Genomic DNA, 18597 nt, shown 5'->3' with positions numbered 1-18597 from the left:
GTGTGCAAAAAACACTGTGCACTACCTACACCACCAAGTATTGATGTGATGCAAAGACCTCTAAAAGGTGGAAGGAAACAAGGTATGGTTTATTGTAACCGGTGGGGGTAAAAACTTCCCCTGTTATTCGTCCTACATAGGGCGGCCCCACACAGGAACCTTTCCCTATTTCCACCTGCAAACAATTCCCTTTCCTAGGGTTTTTAGGTGGAAATAGGGAGAGGTTCCTGTGTGGGCCGCCCTCGAAAAGGTGGACGGGAACAATGAATTGTCCATTGTAGCAGGTGAGGGGTAAAAAATTCCCCTATAAGGCCCTACTCTTGCCCTATAACTTCCCTTCTTGGCAAGTATTACTCGCCCTAAAAAGGGTGGTCCCACACAGGAAACTCTCCCTATTTCCACCTAAAAACCCTGTGAAATGGCAGTGATTGTAGGTGGAAATAGGGGGAGGTTCCTGTGTAGGGAAAGTAACACTTGCCAAGAAGCAAATTAATAATGCAAGAGTAGGGCATTACAGGGGAAGTTTTTACCCCCACCGGTTACAATGAACCATACGTTGTTCCCTTCCACCTTTTAGAGGTTTTTGCCTCACATCAATACTTGGGGGTGTAGGTGGCACATGGTATTTTTTTGCACACCTTTTCCTTTTGCCTGATTCCCCAAAAAATTTTGCCCACATCTATTTTATCCTAAGAAAAGTTACATTTTAGCTAATGCATATCCTCAATACTTACTTGTGGTCTGATGCGAGGAATGTCTGTAACTGGGGAGCAGCACCTTAAATATGTTTTGCACCATCCATACTTGTGAATTAGTGATGTCGCGAACATAACATTTTCGGTTCGCGAACGGCGAAGGCGAACTTCCGCAAATGTTCGCGAACCGGGCGAACCACCATTGACTTCAATGGGCAGGCGAATTTTAAAACCCACAGGGACTCTTTCTGACCACAATAGTGATTTAAAAGTTGTTTCAAGGGGACTAATACCTAGACTGTGGTGTGCTGGAGGGGGATCCATGGCAAAACTCCCATGGAAAATTACATATTTGATGCAGAGTCTGTTTTTAATCCATAAAGGGCATAAATCACCTATTATTCCTAAATTATTTGGAATAACGTGCTTTAGCCCCCTTTAGGCAGCACATAGATCCCCCTTTAGGCATGACATAGTTAGATCCCCCCTTTAGGAAGCAACATAGATTCCCCCATATTAGGCAGCACATAGTTCAAGCCCCCCTTTAGGCAGCACATAGGTAGAGCCTCCCTTTAGGCAGCACATAGAGCCCCCTTCAGGCAGCAGATAGTTAGATCCCCCCTTTAGGCATCACATAGTTAGATCCCCCTTTAGGCAGCACATAGATTCCCCCATGTTAGGCAGCACATAGTTAGAGCCCCCCTTTACTGAGAGAGTAGTGGATGCATGGAATAGCCTTCCTGCAGAAGTGGTCGCTGCAAATACAGTGAAGGAGTTTAAACATGCATGGGATAAGCATAAGGCTATCCTTCATATAAGATAGGCCCAGGGACTATTCATAGTATTCAGATTATTGGGCAGACTAGATGGGCCAAATGGTTGTCATCTGCTGACACATTCTATGTTTCTATGTTTAGGCAGCACATAGAGCTCCCCTTTAGGCAGCACATAGATTCCCCCATATTAGGCAGCACATAGTTAGAGCCTCCCTTTAGGCAGCACATAGAGCCCCCTTTAGGCAGCACATATTTAGATCCCCCTTTAGGCAGCACATAGATTCCCCCATGTTAGGCAGCACATAGTTAGAGCCCCCCTTTAGGCAGCAAATAGAGCCCCCCTTTAGGCAGCACATAGGTTCCCCCATATTAGGCAGCACATAGTTAGAGCCTCCCTTTAGGCAGCACATAGAGCCCCCTTTAGGCAGCACATATTTAGATCCCCCCTTTAGGCAGCACATAGATTCCCCCATATTAGGCAGCACATAGTTAGAGCCCCCCTTTAGGCAGCACTGGTTTTATTTCACAGCCAAAAAAGGTATTATGACAACTGTCACACCAAATGTGATTTGCACTAGTGTGACAATGAGCAAAAAAGGTTGCCATCGGAGTTCCCCTTTTAAGCAGAGGTCCCCAACCAGGGTGCCTCCAGCAGTTGCAATACACATGGACTGAACTTATAGCCCTTTTAATACTGTAGTTAGTTGCTTGAAGGAACTTAAGTTTTACACTGGAGTACCCCTTTTAACCAGCGGTCCCCTCCCAACCAGGGTGCCTCCAGCAGTTGCAAGACACATGGACTGAACTTATAGCCCTTTTAATACTGTAGTTAGTTGCTTGAAGGAACTTAAGTTTTACACTGGAGTACCCCTTTTAACCAGCGGTCCCCTCCCAACCAGGGTGTCTCCAACTGTTGCAAGACACACAGACTGATATTTGAGCCCTAAAAAGGGCTTTTTTGGGTGCTGTCCTTAAAGCAGATGTTAGACTAGTGCTTTAGGAGTAAAGTGGACCCTGAATACACCACCTAGCAGCAACCTAGCTATCGCTTTCCCTAGCAGGGGCAGCTTCTCTGTCCCTCCACTTTCTAAGCCTGCAGCCTGCAGCATGCAAAATTAAGGTAAAATGGCGTCCTTGCAGGAGGTAGGAGGGTCTGGAAGGGAGGGACTGCTGCTGATTGGCTGTAATGTGTCTGCTGACTCTGACTCACAGGGTCAAAGCTTACCGTAATGTTAAAGTAAAGTATCGCCCGGCGATGTGAACGTGAACATGCTAAATTCACCGGGAACTGTTCGCGGGCGAACAATTCGCAACATCTCTACTTGTGAATTGTTGGTGTGGCACCATGGTCAATCTTCTCTGATGCATCAGGCATTGGTGGGTGGAAATCCTGGGGGATCCATGCCTGATTCATCTTCACAAAGGTCAGTCTCTCCCCATTTTTCATGGACAGACGAGTTCTCCTTGGAGTTACTATGGCCCACGCCGCACTAAACACCCGCTCTGATGGTACACTACTGGTCGGACAGGACAGCTTTTCCAGGACAAACTAAATCAAGTTTGGCTGTCCAGAAGTCCAGTGGATCTTCAAGGTCTGTTGACATGGTCATGTCAAGGTATGCCATCACCTGCTGGTTCAGATCCTACTCATCAGTGACTGTAGACTCAGGCTGCTGCTGATGGAGTTGGTACTGCTCCTGCCCCCTCCCCACCCCTCCCCAGCAGCCATGGCAGTAGAAGGTGAGCGCAGAGGGCCCCCCAAGTCAGACCTGAGAGAGGATGGATGATGGCACAGATAGGCATCGGTACACGGACTACGTAGGATGTCTCTGTAGTAGGTCAGTTTGTCCTCCCTCTCAGTGGGTGTAAGAAAGGCCCCCATTTTGTGCCCATAGCGAGGGTCCAAAAAGGTGGAGATCCAGAAGTCAACCCGCTGCCGAATGGTGATAATTCGTAAGTCGCTATGCAAGCGAGCATGCATCATGCCATTTGTGCAAGTGACTCGGAGGGACTCCCTGCCTCCATCTCCACTGTATACTGCCACGGTGTGTCTGGGTCCTCTGTCTCGCCTTCTTCATAACCCTCTAGCTCCTCTGGCTGCTCCTGCTCCTCCTCTCCTGTCAGATAACTAGAAAAACAACCCATCTCGCGAAACGTAAACTGTGCTCCACTGTACCCTTCCTCCTCCAGTTCAGCCCCCACAGGGCTCATGTGACCGTGAGATGTAGGCGTCACATCTCCAATGCCCTGACCAGCCATCGTTTACAACACATGTGTTACTTACAGAAAAAGTCTCGTTCCATCTTAATTATCCAACTGCTATAAATAGTAAAGAAATATCTATTTAAAAAGACAATAGAGTGATTATGTTTTTGTATAGTCTTAAGGTCTTTGTTTTCTCAAAGTTCATAGAGTTTTGAAATTACTATTTTAGGGCTCTGTCATGTTAAAAATTTGTATTTTATAATAAATACAGCAATGACAATTACATGTCTTTTTCCAAGTGAGTAATTTTTTCCACAACTATTTTCTGCACAAAACATAGGCTTTCAATGTAATTATGTCTGCTCTTAAGGAACCTTTAAGGAATAAAACACTATGGGATGATGCCCAAAAGGTTATTGCTAAAGAGATGCATAATGACTGAAAATATAATATGCATCTAACAGATTGTAAATTAAATGAATTCACTGTATGCCATGAATGGCTTTTCTCTTTTTCATTGTCCCTGAAGTGAATTTATTAAATATTACATAATGTTTTATTAACAATCATTTTATTTTCATATGTTATGTTCATATAGCACTCATAAAATAAAAATACCATATTTATGCCCCCAAGCTGTATAACACATAGTTATATTCCCTCTGATCATAATCCCTATTACAATTCTTACATCATTCTTTACAGCTGATGGTTCTCTTATTTTATCTTACACAAATTGTACTTTTATATTCCATTGTAAATATACTGATTTTGGCAAGGCATGCCACTATACAGACATAGGTTATTTTAATTTGAGGATTTGGGATCACAGATATTTATGAAAAGTTTATAAAACATGGAGATTTATTACAAATATATTGAAATAAGATATGAACCCATAAACAGTTAGAAGTGATATTCAGGATATTCATATTCTCTATTCACTCATATTCTCATATTCACTCTTATAGAGGCATTACGGTTAGAGATTTGTATGGGTATGACGCGGTTTCCAAAGTGGAGCTAAATATTTCACAATGTTCCGTATTGTCTCATTTAGGATCTTAGCGTAAACCACAAGATTAATTTCTTCCTGGTATCTAAAAAAATAGATGCTAGAAGTAGATATATCTTGTATGGCTTCTAGGAGAAATGAAAGGATTGTATATGCAAACCAAATAGGCTTTTATCTGACATTATAAGAAGTCAAGTGGAATGAAAAGTGTATAGTATTAGAGTCAGAATGAGACAATTAGAAGAAATTTACTTCTTTTTAAAGGAAATCTGTCATCAGTATCACCTGCACTAACCTGTCTAGGTTTGCTCTTTTATATACAATGTTCCCCTGGCAAGAGCTGTATTAATGCGTTAACACGTGTCACCTGTCAAGGTTGTCCTCTCACCCCCTTATTATTCTTATTATTTTTTCAACCTTCTTGCTATTTATATCAGGGATTCTCTATGCTATGACAGTTTTGGGTAAGGAGGCAGTAGTAATAAAATTATTTTGTATGCCGTCATTTGTATGTCATTTCTTAGAAACCTTAAGAAGTACATAGTCAAATATTAACTCTATTGAGAAATGTGGTGGTATAGTGTATATAGTATAGTGTATCTGGGTGTTGAGATGTCATCCCAACCAAATGATTTTGCTAAACTGATTCTTGGTCCAGTGATGAAATAATTAGTAAAAAGATTGAGGTTTGGCTAAAATTCCAACTTTCAATGGCTGGTCAAATTGTATTGTAAAGATAGTTGTCTTTCCCCAGATACTGTACTTTATACTGTATACTACAGAGAAGGTTGTGAAGTTCTTTGAGTTGAGTAGAAGAAAATCCATATAGCAAACCTTTCCTGCTCTGGACAGTTCCTGACATGGACAGAGGTGTCAGAGAGCACTGCGGTCAAACTGGAAGGAACTAAACAACTTTCTCTGTAGTATACAGCAGCTGATATGTTCTTGAAGGATTGAGATTTTTAAATATAAGTAATTTTCAAATCTGTTTAACACATTAACAACCATGGATGTGTATGCACGTCCGGCAGGATGCATGTTCCCGCACCAGGACGAGTATACACATAGTATACATAGTATACACATAGTTCTCGAGGGTGCTGCCCAGTGCACCCACGAGATCGCGGCAGGGACTCTGTTGTAACACACAGCCAGAACCTTGCCGCACTGCCAGGACCGAAGCAAACTTCAGTTCCGGCAGTTTAACCCTTACAGCCCCGGTCGGAAGTGACCACGGGCTGTAAGTGTTTTGACAGGGGGAGCACCCTCTGTCTTCCCTGCAGCACCCCGCAGCGAGATCGTGGGATGCTGTGTGTGATCCCTGGTGGAGGGGACCCTGCCGCACTTAAATAAATTTCGATCCCGGCAGTTTAACCCTTACAGCCATAGACGGAAGCGACCGTGAGCTGTAAGGAGTTTTGACAGAGGGAGGGGGCTCCCTCTGTCTCTCTCCTGTAGCACCCCGCAACGATCGCAGGGTGCTGCTAGTTACCTGGGCTGCCAGGAGTCTTTTCAAGGACCCACAGGTCTGCCACTGTTATTGCCTGATATGCTGCCTGCCAGTGTAAAACTAGCAGGCAGCATATAACTGCAATGCTTTAGAATACTAAGTATTCCAAAACATTAAAAAAAGTGTAAAAAATTATATAAAATAAATAAAAGTGTAAAAACAATAAGTGTAAAAACAACTGTAAAAAATGTTACATTTAAAAAAAAAAAAAAAACATTACCAGAGTTATTCTCTAATAAAGTCAGACATCCCCGATTTGAAAAACAGGCCTGGTCTTTCAGGGGCATACAGGTTTACCTGTATTGGTTCTTAAGGTGTTAATTTTCTGGCACCAGTGGCTTTGAAAACATTTTTTTTTCCACCAACATACTCATTTAATTTTTATTTTCTGGCATTACAATTATGTTATTTATCTGGGGAGTTGGGTATTAAAAGTTTTTCGGATTTGGAGATATGTTTAGCTTTGAGACATTAAGGATTCGTTCTGTTCTAAAGAATAAGCACTTATATAGATGTAACTAATTGAAACATATTTTATTAAAATTGAGTTTTCAGAGTTAAGGCACACATAATTTTTGAATTACTAAAGGGAGAGGGGCGAAGAGGTATGTTTCTTTTTTACTACGATGTCTGTAGAAGGGGGCTAAAGATAACCAATTAAAAAATAAATTAAAATAATAGAAAGATCTTGGTTTTAAAGACTCTAAAAAATGGAGCTCTATAGTGACATGTCTTACCATGGTGTTTATCAATGAGAAGTATAGACATTAGTAAGGATAACTCTAGATGGTTTAGATCAAAAAACCATCAAGACTATTATCCCCAGGTTTCTCTTTTATGGCAGACGGATTAATTTATGATCATGGTTTAGTGATCAGGTTCTTCCAGTGTGGGACTTGGTGAACCTGATAGATAAGATTAGAAGGTATGAATCACTCCTATATTTATGAATAAAAGTTTAATTAACAGTTTTTTCTTCTCTGTTTCTGCTTGGGGGGAGGGATTACATTCAGTGGTTAATGGGCCTTTTTGATACATTTTGGATTCTTCACCTTCCACCCTTTTACCCCATGTTACTGTTCTACCTAATCTTACACAGAAGCAACTCAGTAGCCAAGATTAAATAGCAGGAGTTCCTCTAATACCAATCTCCTTAAAGACCTTTACCCCTTAAGGATCAGTCCAATATTCATTTTTGTTTCCTCCTTGCTTTTAAAGGGGTACTCCGGTGAAAACCTTTTTTCTTTTAAATCAACTGGTGCCAGAAAGTTAAACATATTTGTAAATGACTTCTATTAAAAAATCTTAATCCTTCCAGTACTTATTAGCTGCTGAATGCTACAGAGGAAATTCCTTTCTTTTTGGAACACTGATGACATCACGAGCACAGTGCTCTCTGCTGACATCTCTGTCCATTTTAGCAACCGTGCATAGCAGATGTATGCTAAGGGAAGCATGATGGCTCGGTGGTTAGCACTGCTGCCTTGCAGTGCTGGGGCCTTGGGTTCAAATCCCACTAAGGACAACAATAAATAAAGAGTTATTATTATAATGACTTCAACAAAGAGCACTGTGCTCGTGATGTCATCAGAGAGAATTCCAAAAAGAAAAGAATTTCCTCTATAGTATTCAGCAGCTAATAAGTACAGGAAGGATTAAGATTTTTTAATAGAAGTAATTTACAAATCTGTTTAACTTTCTGGCACCAGTTGATTTAAAAGAAAAAAGGTTTTCACCGGAGTACCCCTTTAATTCCTATTATGCTTTTATTTTTAATAGGGCTTCAATATGAGGGCTTGTTTTTTTGTGGGAACAGTTGATCATTGCATTGATTATTATATCATTTATTATTATTTTTCCATAACATATGCTTCAAAACAGAAATGGAAATGTAGCAAATTCGGGGGCTTTTTTTTTTTTTTTTTACACCGTTCATCACGTGGTCAAACTGACATGTTATCTTGATTATTTAAGAAGGCATGATTACAAAAATATTCAATTTGTATAGTTTCTGTCAGGTTACTACATTTACACCATTTATTATATGGGATAAATAATGTTATATTTTAATATTTTTGACAATTCCGCATGCAGCAATACCAAACAATTTTATTATTTTATTTAGAAAATGGGAAAAGAGGGATGATTTAAACTTTTAGAATACAAGGGGTTCTGAGTGATATATGGGACTTTCATGAGCATGGTTTGATTGCTCATAGGGATCGGTGCAGAATGTCTATATTGATATTTATTTTTGTTAACAACTGTCTATACTTAGTATTAGAAGTGGCATCCTCAATTGAACTCCTTAACCTGTTAAGGACCCATGACGTACCGGTACGTCATGAGTCCACTCCCGTTCTATAACGCGGGGCCACGGCGTCATAGCAGGTTGGGTCCGGCCTCTAACAACGGCTGGGACCCATGGCTAATAGCGCGACACTGATCGCGGTGCTGTGCGCTATTAACCCTTTAGACACGGTGTTCAAGTTGTTCGCCATGTATATAGCAAAACTAAAACGTCGGTTAGCTCAGGGACCTGTTAGGGATCGCCGCAGCGAAATTGCGGCATCCCGAACAGCTTACAGGACAGCCGGAGGGTCCCTACCTGCCTCCTGTCCGATCGTCGAATGACTGCTCAGTACCTGAGATCCAGGCATCAGCAGTCAAGCGGCAGAATCATTGATCAATGGTTTCCTATGAGAAACCATTGAACGATGTAAAAGATCAGTGTGTGCAGTGTTATAGCCCCCCATGAGAGCTATAACACTGCAAAAAAAAGTGCAAAAAAAGTGAATAAAGATCATTTAACCCCTTCCCTAATAAAAGTTTGAATTACCACCCTTTTCCCATAAAAAAAAAAGAAACAGTGTAAATAAAAATAAACATATGTGGTACCGCTGCATGTGGAAATGTCCGAATTATAAAAATATATCATTAATTAAACCACACGGTCAAAGGCGCACGCGCAAATAAATTCCAAAGTCCAAAATAGTGTGTTTTTGGTCACTTTTTACATTATGAAAAAATGAATAAAAAGCGATCAAAAAGTCCGATCAATACAAACATGGTACTGCTAAAAACTTCAGTTCATGGTGCAAAAAATGAGCCCTCATACCACCCCATATGCAGAGTAATAAAAAAAGTTATAAGGGTCAGAAGATGACAATTTTAAACATATAAATTTGCCTGCATGTAGTAATGATTTTTTCCAGAAGTACGAAAAAATCAAACCAACAGAAGTAGGGTATCATCGTATGGACCTACAGAATAAACAGAAGGTGTCATTTTTACCGAAAAATGTACTGTGTAGAAACAGAAACCCCCAAAATTTACAAAATGGCGTTTTTTTTTTTCAATTTTGTCTCACAATGATTTTTTTTTCTGTTTTGCCGTAGATTTTTGGATAAAATAACTGATGTCATTACAAAGAAGAATTGGTGGCGCAAAAAATAAGCCATCATATGGATTTTTAGGTGCAAAATTGAAAGGGTTATGATTTTTAAAAGGTGAGAAGGAAAAAACAAAAATGCAAAAACGGAAACACCCCGGGTCCTTAAGGGGTTAAAGCTAGTTGTGCTTCTGCCGCCATTTTGTAAAGTAACTATGGTTACTGATCCTGGTAAAGGAATCAACATTTTCATTTAACCAAATCTTTTTACAATGCCAACGCAACTGTTTCAAACAGATTTCTTTTTGCAAATGTTGGGGGAACAATATCAGGAAAGATTTTTATTGAGCCGTATAGATCAGGAGGGGTTTGAAGATTTTCAGCAGCTGCCAAGACCTGCTCTCTTATTACAACTTAATTAAATTTGACAATTATATATCTGGCAACATTAGGACTTCTCAGCTTATTAAATGTCCTGTGTATTCACTTAAATTTAAATAGGAACGTACCCACCTGTGTCAAAAGTAAGAAGCAATTTTTAACCAGTGTTTCATCTAGATCAGCTCATCCATACTTCTTTGCTCAATGTTAAAAAAATTTTGTCCTATTTTCAAAGTTTTAACAGTTATTTTCTAAAAATTATATTTTCTCATTTAACTTATTTTAGCTTTTAGAAATTCAATTGATTCTAGCATCACCCCAACAATGTAAAAATATATATATGTTACATTGGGGTACATATAGCGAATCATATTTCTTCAGTAGGCATAGGGATTACATGCAATTTTTACTAAATAGATGTTTACTGAAAGGGAATGTGGATCAAAGTGCAACAAAGAGCTCCAAGATACTGGAGTAAAGTAGCAAAAAAACTCAATGTATGTGTGTATATGTGAATGTGTGTATGTTCCAGCATCACTTCCAAACGGCTAGAGATATTTTCATGAAACTTGGTACACATATTACTAATATGTCAACTACAAACATAGGCTAGATAAATTAACCCTTAACCACCCCCATTTGCGACGGTCTGGGTTTTTGTTTAAAGTCCCATGCAAGTCTATGGGAAATGTATGTTCCAGCATAACTTCCAAATGGCTGGAGATATTTTATGAAACTTAGTACACATGTTACTTTTATGTTAAGTAAAAATATATGATAGTTAAATAACCTTAACCTACCCCCTTACGTGAAGGATGGGGTTTTTGTCTCAAGTCCCATGCAAGTATATAGGACGTCCAGTACTTTACTTCAAGCTCTGCTCTGCATCTCCTGGTGAGTGCGACAGTCTAGCCCCACCCCTCCCGCATGCCACACCCCATCTCACAAAGCCACACCCACCATTTAAGCCATACCTCTTTATTTTCTACCCTTTTTGTACATTGGTCTGTCTTGCAAGTTATGTACACTTCAACAAAACCAGGCCTCCTTCTATTTTCCCCCTACAATCTCTTCATCACATCTCAGCCATACCTGAGGACAGGATATAAGGATGAGATATGAGGGTGGGAGATGAGGACAGGATGTGAGGTCAAGATATGAGGACAGGATATGAGGTTGGGATGTAAGGACAGGATATGAGGATTGGATATAAGGTCAGGATATGAGGATGGGATATGAGAGCAGGAGAAAAGGATGGGATATGAGGTTGGGATATGAGGAAAGGATATGAGGTCGGGATATGAGGTTGGGATATGAGGACGGGAGAAGTGGACAGAAAATGAGGTAGGGATATAAGGACGGGATATGAAGTTAGGATATGAGGATGGGATATGAGGATGGGTTATGAGGATGGGATATGAGGATGGGATATGAGGGCGGGATACGAGGAAGGGATATGAGGATGGGATATGAGGACAAGTACTTCCTCCTATGTTGCTTTTCCTCCACCACAAGGATTAGGTAGGAAAAACCGGGCAATGCCAGGTACTCAGCTAGTAAGTATTATAAAATCCAACAAAGTCTGTAACATGTACGGCAAGATACACCAAATTCATCCAACTTTGTGAGTAATAAATTTAACGCATCTCTTGGCTGCCTTGTCCAAGTTTATACTTTTTAGGTATTTGAAATTATCAGTAAATCTGTCCTCTCCCTAGGGTTATTTACTTGCTTGACTTTTTATAGATATATTTTATAGATTATTTTATTACTGACTAAAAGGTAATACATTCAAAACAAGGTTCAGGTTTATTTGTTGGGTAGTCAGTTAATCTTCATTTGTATAAAAACCACACTTAAATGGGCACTGTCAGATCCCAAAACTTTTTATATGTTGTTTCTGATGAAAATTAAAGGGGTACTCTGGTGGAAAACATGTTTTTTTAAATCAATTGGTGACAGAAAGTTAAACAGATTTGTAAATTACTTCAATTTAAAAATCTTAATCCTTCAAGTACTTATCAGCTGCTGTATAATACAGAGGAAGTTAATTTCTTTTTAATTTATTTTCTGTCTGTCCACGGTGCTCTCTGCCAGGGCCGGATCATCATTGGCGCTCATGGAGCACCTGCTCCAGGCCCCGTGCCCGCAGGGGGCCCCGTCACATTCGGGACCTCCCTGCAGGCTGCTCAGTAGCGGATCGGGGCCCCCAATAGCCCAGCGGCGGCTCCTGTGGGCCTGCCCCGGACTCCCCCTGCTTTTTCTATATTTCATATTTCCTTACCTGGCCGCGCTCGGTATACTCAGGTGATGCGTCGGGTCATGTGGGCTGTGACGTGTGATGTCTCCTGCGTCTCCTCTGCACAGCGTCAGGGGCGTCACTCATCATTTCCTGCAGGGCACAGTTTTCTTCATTACACCCCAGCTCTGCAGGAAATGACGAGTGACGTCCCTGACACTTTGCAGAGGAGCCACAGGAGATGTCACTCGCACAGCCCACAAAACCCGACGCATCACCTGAGCCTGCCGAGCGCGGCCAGGTAAGGAAATATGAAAAATAGAAAAAGGAGGAAGAGGGAGCAATGATGGGGGGAATGATTGGCAGGGGGGAATGATGAGCGGGGGGTAATGATGAGCAGGGGGGGGTTAATAATGAGTGGGGGGGCTTAATGATGAGCAGGGGGGTTAATGATGAGCGGGGGGGTTAATGATGAGCAGGGGGGTAATGATGAGCAGGGGGGTTAATGATGAGCAGGGGGAGGTTAATGATGAGCAGGGGGGGGGTTAATGATGAGCAGGGGGTTAATGATGAGCAGGGGGGGTAATGATGAGCAGGGGGGGTAATAATGAGCAGGGGGTAATAATGAGCAGGGGGAATGATGAGCAAGGGGGGGAATGATGAGCAGGGGGGAGAATGATGAGCAGGGGGATGATGAGCAGGGGCGGTAATAATGAGCAGGGGGCGAGAATGATGAGCAGGGGGTAATAATGAGCAGGGGGGGTAATGATGAGCAGGGAGGAATGATGAGCAGGGGGCGTAATGATTAGCAGGGGGGGTAATGATGAGCAGGGGGGAGAATGATGAGCAGGGGGTAGCGGGGGGGGGGGGGGGAATGAGCAGGGGGGGTAATGATGAGCAGGGGGGGTAATAATGAGCAGGGGGGTAATGATGAGCAGGGGGGGTAATAATGAGCAGGGGGTAATGATGAGCAGGGGGGATGATGAGCAGGGGGGTAATGATGAGAGGGGGTAATGATGAGCAGGGGGAGTACGATGAGCAGGGGGGAGAATGATGAGCAGAGGTGGTAATAATGAGCAGGGGGGTAATGATGAGCAGGGGGGCTAATGATGAGCAGGGGGGTAATAATGAGCAGGGGGGGGTAATAATGAGCAGGGGGTAATGATGAGCAGGGGGAAAACTGATGAGCAGGGGGGGTAATAATGAGCGGGGGGTAATGATGAGCAGGGGGGGGGTAATAATGAGCAGGGGGTAATGATGAGCAGGGGGGGTAATGATGAGAAGGGGGGGTGAATGATGAGCGGGGGGTAATGATGAGCAGGGGGGGTAATGATGAGCAGGGGGGTATTAATGAGCAGGGGGGTAATGATGAGCAGGGGGGTAATGATGAGCGGGGTGATAATGATGAGCAGGGGGGGTAATGATGAGCAGGGGGGTTAATGATGAGCAGGGGGGGTTAATGATGAGCAGGGGGGGTTAATGATGAGCAGGGGGGGTTAATGATGAGCAGGGAGGGTTAATGATGAGCAGGGGGGTAATGATGAGCAGGGGGTAATAATGAGCAGGGGGGTAATAATGAGCAGGGGGGAATGATGAGCAAGGGAGGGAATGATGAGCAGGGAGGAGAATGATGAGCAGGGGGGATGATGAGCAGGGGGGGGGTAATAATGAGCAGGGAGGGAGAATGATGAGCAGGGGGGTAATGATGAGCAGGGGGGTAATAATGAGCAGGGGGGGTAATGATGAGCCGGGGGGGAATGATGAGCAGGGGGGTAATGATTAGCAGGGAGGGGTAATGATGAGCAGGGGGAGAATGATGAGCAGGGGGGCAGCGGGGGGGGGGAGAATGATGAGCAGGGGGGGTAATGATTAGCAGGGGGGGTAATAATGAGCATGGGGGTAATGATGAGAGAGGGGGGGTAATAATGAGCAGGGGGGTAATGATGAGCAGGGGGGATGATGAGCAGGGGGGTAATGATGAGAGGGGGTAATGATGAGCAGGGGGAGAATGATGAGCAGGGGGGAGAATGATGAGCAGGGGTGGTAATAATGAGCAGAGGGGTAATGATGAGCAGGGGGGGTAATGATGAGCAGGGGGGTAATAATGAGCAGGGGGGGTAATAATGAGCAGGGGGTAATGATGAGCAGGGGGGAGAATGATGAGCAGGGGGGTAATGATGAGCAGGGGGGTAATAATGAGCAGGGGGGTAATGATGAGCAGGGGGGTAATGATGAGCAGGGGGGTTAATGATGAGCGGGGGGGAGAATGATGAGCAGGGGGGGTAATGATGAGCAGGGGGTAATGATGAGCAAGGGGGGGGTAATGATGAGCAGGGGGGGTAATGATGAGCAGGGGGGGTAATAATGAGCAGGGGGGGTAATAATGAGCAGGGGGGGTAATGATGAGCAGGGGGGGTAATGATGAGCAGGGGGGTAATGATGAGCAGGGGGGTAATAATGAGCGGGGGGGGGGGGTAATAATGAGCAGGGCGGGTAATGATAAGCAGGGGGGAGAATGATGAGCAGGCAGGAAATGATGAGTAGGGGGGAGAATGATGAGCAGGGGGGAGAATGATGAGCGGGGGGTAATGATGAGCAGTGTGGGTAATGATGAGCAAGGGGGTAATGATGAGCAGGGGGGAGAATGATGAGCAGGCGGGGAATGATGAGTATGGGGGATGATGAGCAGGGGAAAGCACAGGAAAGGAGACGGGGTGGGTTAAATATGGCACAGAGGCTGATAAAAGGGGGAGGAAGGTGGGGGGTGGGGGAAACTGAGGATCAAGGGGAATCAAAGTTGGGTGGATGAGGAGGCATATAGTTCAGAGCTATAGTCACTTATTTTACATTTATTTTTTTCCCCTCAAATTTTCCTGTGAAAATGTGGGTACGTGTTATATGACAGTGTGTGTTCTACGCAGATAAATACTGTAATCCCCCCTCCCCCCCCCCCTCACATTCAGCAGGACATCCCTGTGTCCTGAAAGATCTTTTCGGGACACAAGGATGCCCCGGTTATCTTTCTTTGGCCCCGCAATAACTTTAAAAACGCAGGGAGGTAGCGCACGCAGGGACATCACTGACGTCCCGTGCGTGCGCCCATACGAGCGGAGCAACGAGGATGCACGCATGGTAAGTTACCTACACGTCATCTTCAGTGCTCCGACCACCGCTCCTCCGGTCCCGGGGCCTGTTGCTATGGCCCCTAGGCCATTGCAGTAGATCATGACCCCGGACCAGAGGAGTGGTGGTCGGAGCACTGAAGTGGGGCAGTAAACAGACATACAGTCTCCAGCCATACACTGTATATGACTGGAGGCTGTATGTCTATGGGGGACACTGCCAACGTAATGTAGGGGGACTACAACCTAATGCGGGGAACTGCAACCTACTGTGGGGGAACTAGTTAGTGGGGTAGAAATGGAGGTTGGAGAAACTAGCCAGGAGGCCCAAGTAGGGAGCTGGGTTAATGTAGTTAGAGGGACTGGAAAGGGGGCAAGGAAAAGGAAGGTCACTTCTGCTTCTGATCTCCCAAGTAAAATTGCCAAGTTGGGCGATGATGCGAGGTCCTCAGTATCAGAGATGACAACCCTAGTGGATACTGGTCTCCCTAACAGCTGGGGGAACAGCTCAACTAGTAGTGTGGGGGATGGTAACGCAGGTAGGCCAAGACAGTTAGTTGTGGTAGGGGATTCTATAATCAGGAAGACGGATAGAATAATTTGTCGCCAAGACCACCTCAACCAAATGGTTTGCTGTCTCCCTGGTGCCAGGGTCGGCATGTGGTGGAATGGGTGGACAAATTACTAGGGGGGGGCTGGGGATGACCCAGCTGTCGTGGTCCATGTGGGAACCAACGAGAGAATACATGGTAGGTGGAGGTCCTTGAAGAATAATTACAAGGAACTAGGTGCCAAGCTGAAGGGAAGGACCTCTAAGGTTGTGTTTTCTGGAATACTTCCTATGCCATGCGCATCGCAGGAAAGACAGCGGGAGCTTAGGGAGTTAAATGCATGGCTTAAGTCGTGGTGTAAGGGGGAAGGGTTTGGGTTTTTAGAGCACTGGGCTGACTTTTCATTGGGGTACAAACTCTATTCTACGGATAATTTGCACCTGAATGGAAGGGGGTCCGCTATGCTGGGGGAGAGAATCCTGGAAGGGGTGGCAGAGTATTTAAACTAGGTGAGTGGGGGGAGGATAATAAAGCAAAGAAAGCAGACAGTGGGATGGATAGGTTAGAGAGGGGTCAGGACATAATGGTGGGTGGAGAGGAGTCCTGTTGGGGGAGGTTAAGAGCAGTGGATAAGGAGATCCATGGGTTACAAACCAGCCGTAAAAATAAATGTAGCCCGAAAAATTGTAATCCCAATAATTCAAAAAATTCCATTAGCCCCAATAACTCAATAACTACAATAAGCCCCATTAACTCAAAAAATACCATTAGCCCCAATAACTTAAATAACAACGTTAGACCCAATAATGCAAAAAATCCCATTAGCCCCAATAACTTAAATAATAACGTTAGACCCAATAACTCAAAAAATCCCATTAGCCCCAATAACTTAAATAGTACAATTAGCCCTTATAACTCAAATAATAACATTAACCCCCATAACTCTGAAAATCCCATTAGTGAGACTATATGTGTAAAACTTAATGGAAATATAAAGTGTATGTTCACAAATGCCAGAAGCCTAGCAAATAAAATGGGGGAGCTGGAGGCCTTGATACTGGAGGAACATATTGATATAGTAGGGGTCACTGAGACATGGCTGGACTCCTCGCATGACTGGGCTGTTAATCTGCAGGGGTTTACATTGTTTCGCAAGGATAGAATGAACAGAAAAGGTGGTGGAGTCTGTCTGTATGTAAGAAGTGGTATGAAAGTCAGTGTGAACGATGCCATAGTGTGTGATGATTCTGAGGATGTGGAATCACTGTGGGTAGAATTACAAAAGGAGGGAAATGTTGAAAAAACAGTTTTTGGTGTAATCTACAGACCCCCTAATATCACTGAAGAGATAGAAGGTCGGCTGTATAAACAAATAGACAGGGCCGCCCGGGCAGGTACAGTGGTAATAATGGGAGATTTTAACTATCCAGATATAGATTGGGGCCGGGGGCCGGCTAAAACTACAAAGGGGAGAAAATTCCTAAATTTATTGCAGGATAATTTTATGGGCCAGTTTGTGGAGGACCCAACAAGAAGTGATGCCTTGTTGGATCTGATCATTTCCAACAACGCAGAGCTGGTAGGTAATGTAACTGTGAGGGAAAACCTTGGTAATAGCGACCACAATATAGTTATTTTTTACTTAAAATGTAGAAAACAAAAACAGGCGGGGAAGACAAAAACATATAACTTTAAAAAGGCAAATTTCCCTGGGCTGAGATCTGCACTACAGGACATAGACTGGGGGGAGGTGTTCTCAAATACTGATACAGAAGGTAAATGGGACATCTTTAAATCAACTCTAAATAACTATACAGCTAAATATATACCAAAGGGGAACAAATATAAACGATTAAAACTAAATCCTACATGGCTGACAAATGATGTTAAAAGAGCAATAAACAACAAAAAAAATAGCCTTCAAAAAATTCAAATCTGATGGGTCAGCTATAACATTTAAACAGTACAAGGAGCTTAATAAAATCTGTAAAAATGTAATAAAAACAGCAAAAATTCAAAATGAGAGACAGGTGGCCAAAGAAAGCAAAACTAATCCAAAATATTTTTTTAAATATATAAATACAAAAAAAACAAGGACAGAGCATGTAGGACCCCTTAATAATGATAATGGGGAGGTTGTCACGGGCGATCAAGAGAAGGCGGAGCTACTGAATGAGTTCTTTAGTTCTGTATACACTATGGAAAAAGAAGCTGACATTGGCCAGGTCAGTGCTGGTAACACATCATGTAATGTACTGAACTGGCTTAATGTAGAGATGGTACAAGGTAAGTTAAGTAAAGTAAATATAAGCAAATCTCCAGGGCCGGATGGACTACATCCAAGAGTTCTTAGAGAGGTAAGTTCAGTAATATCTGTACCCTTGTTCATGATATTTAGAGATTCTCTGGTGTCTGGTATTGTGCCAAGGGACTGGCGCAAGGCGAATGTGGTGCCAATCTTCAAAAAGGGCTCTAGGTCTTCCCCAGGAAACTATAGACCGGTAAGTTTAACGTGCATTGTGGGTAAATTGTTTGAAGGACTTATAAGGGATTACATACAGGAATACATAGGGGATAATTATATTATAAGTGATAGCCAGCATGGGTTTACTAAGGATAGAAGTTGTCAAACCAATCTAATTTGCTTTTATGAAGAGGTGAGTAGAAGCCTTGACAGAGGAATGGCTGTGGATATAGTGCTTCTGGATTTTG

The sequence above is a fragment of the Hyla sarda genome, chromosome 3 (assembly GCF_029499605.1).
Source record: "Hyla sarda isolate aHylSar1 chromosome 3, aHylSar1.hap1, whole genome shotgun sequence".
NCBI lineage: Eukaryota > Metazoa > Chordata > Amphibia > Anura > Hylidae > Hyla > Hyla sarda.
The sequence above is the reverse complement of the archived record's forward strand: the minus strand, read 5'-3'. Positions refer to the sequence as shown.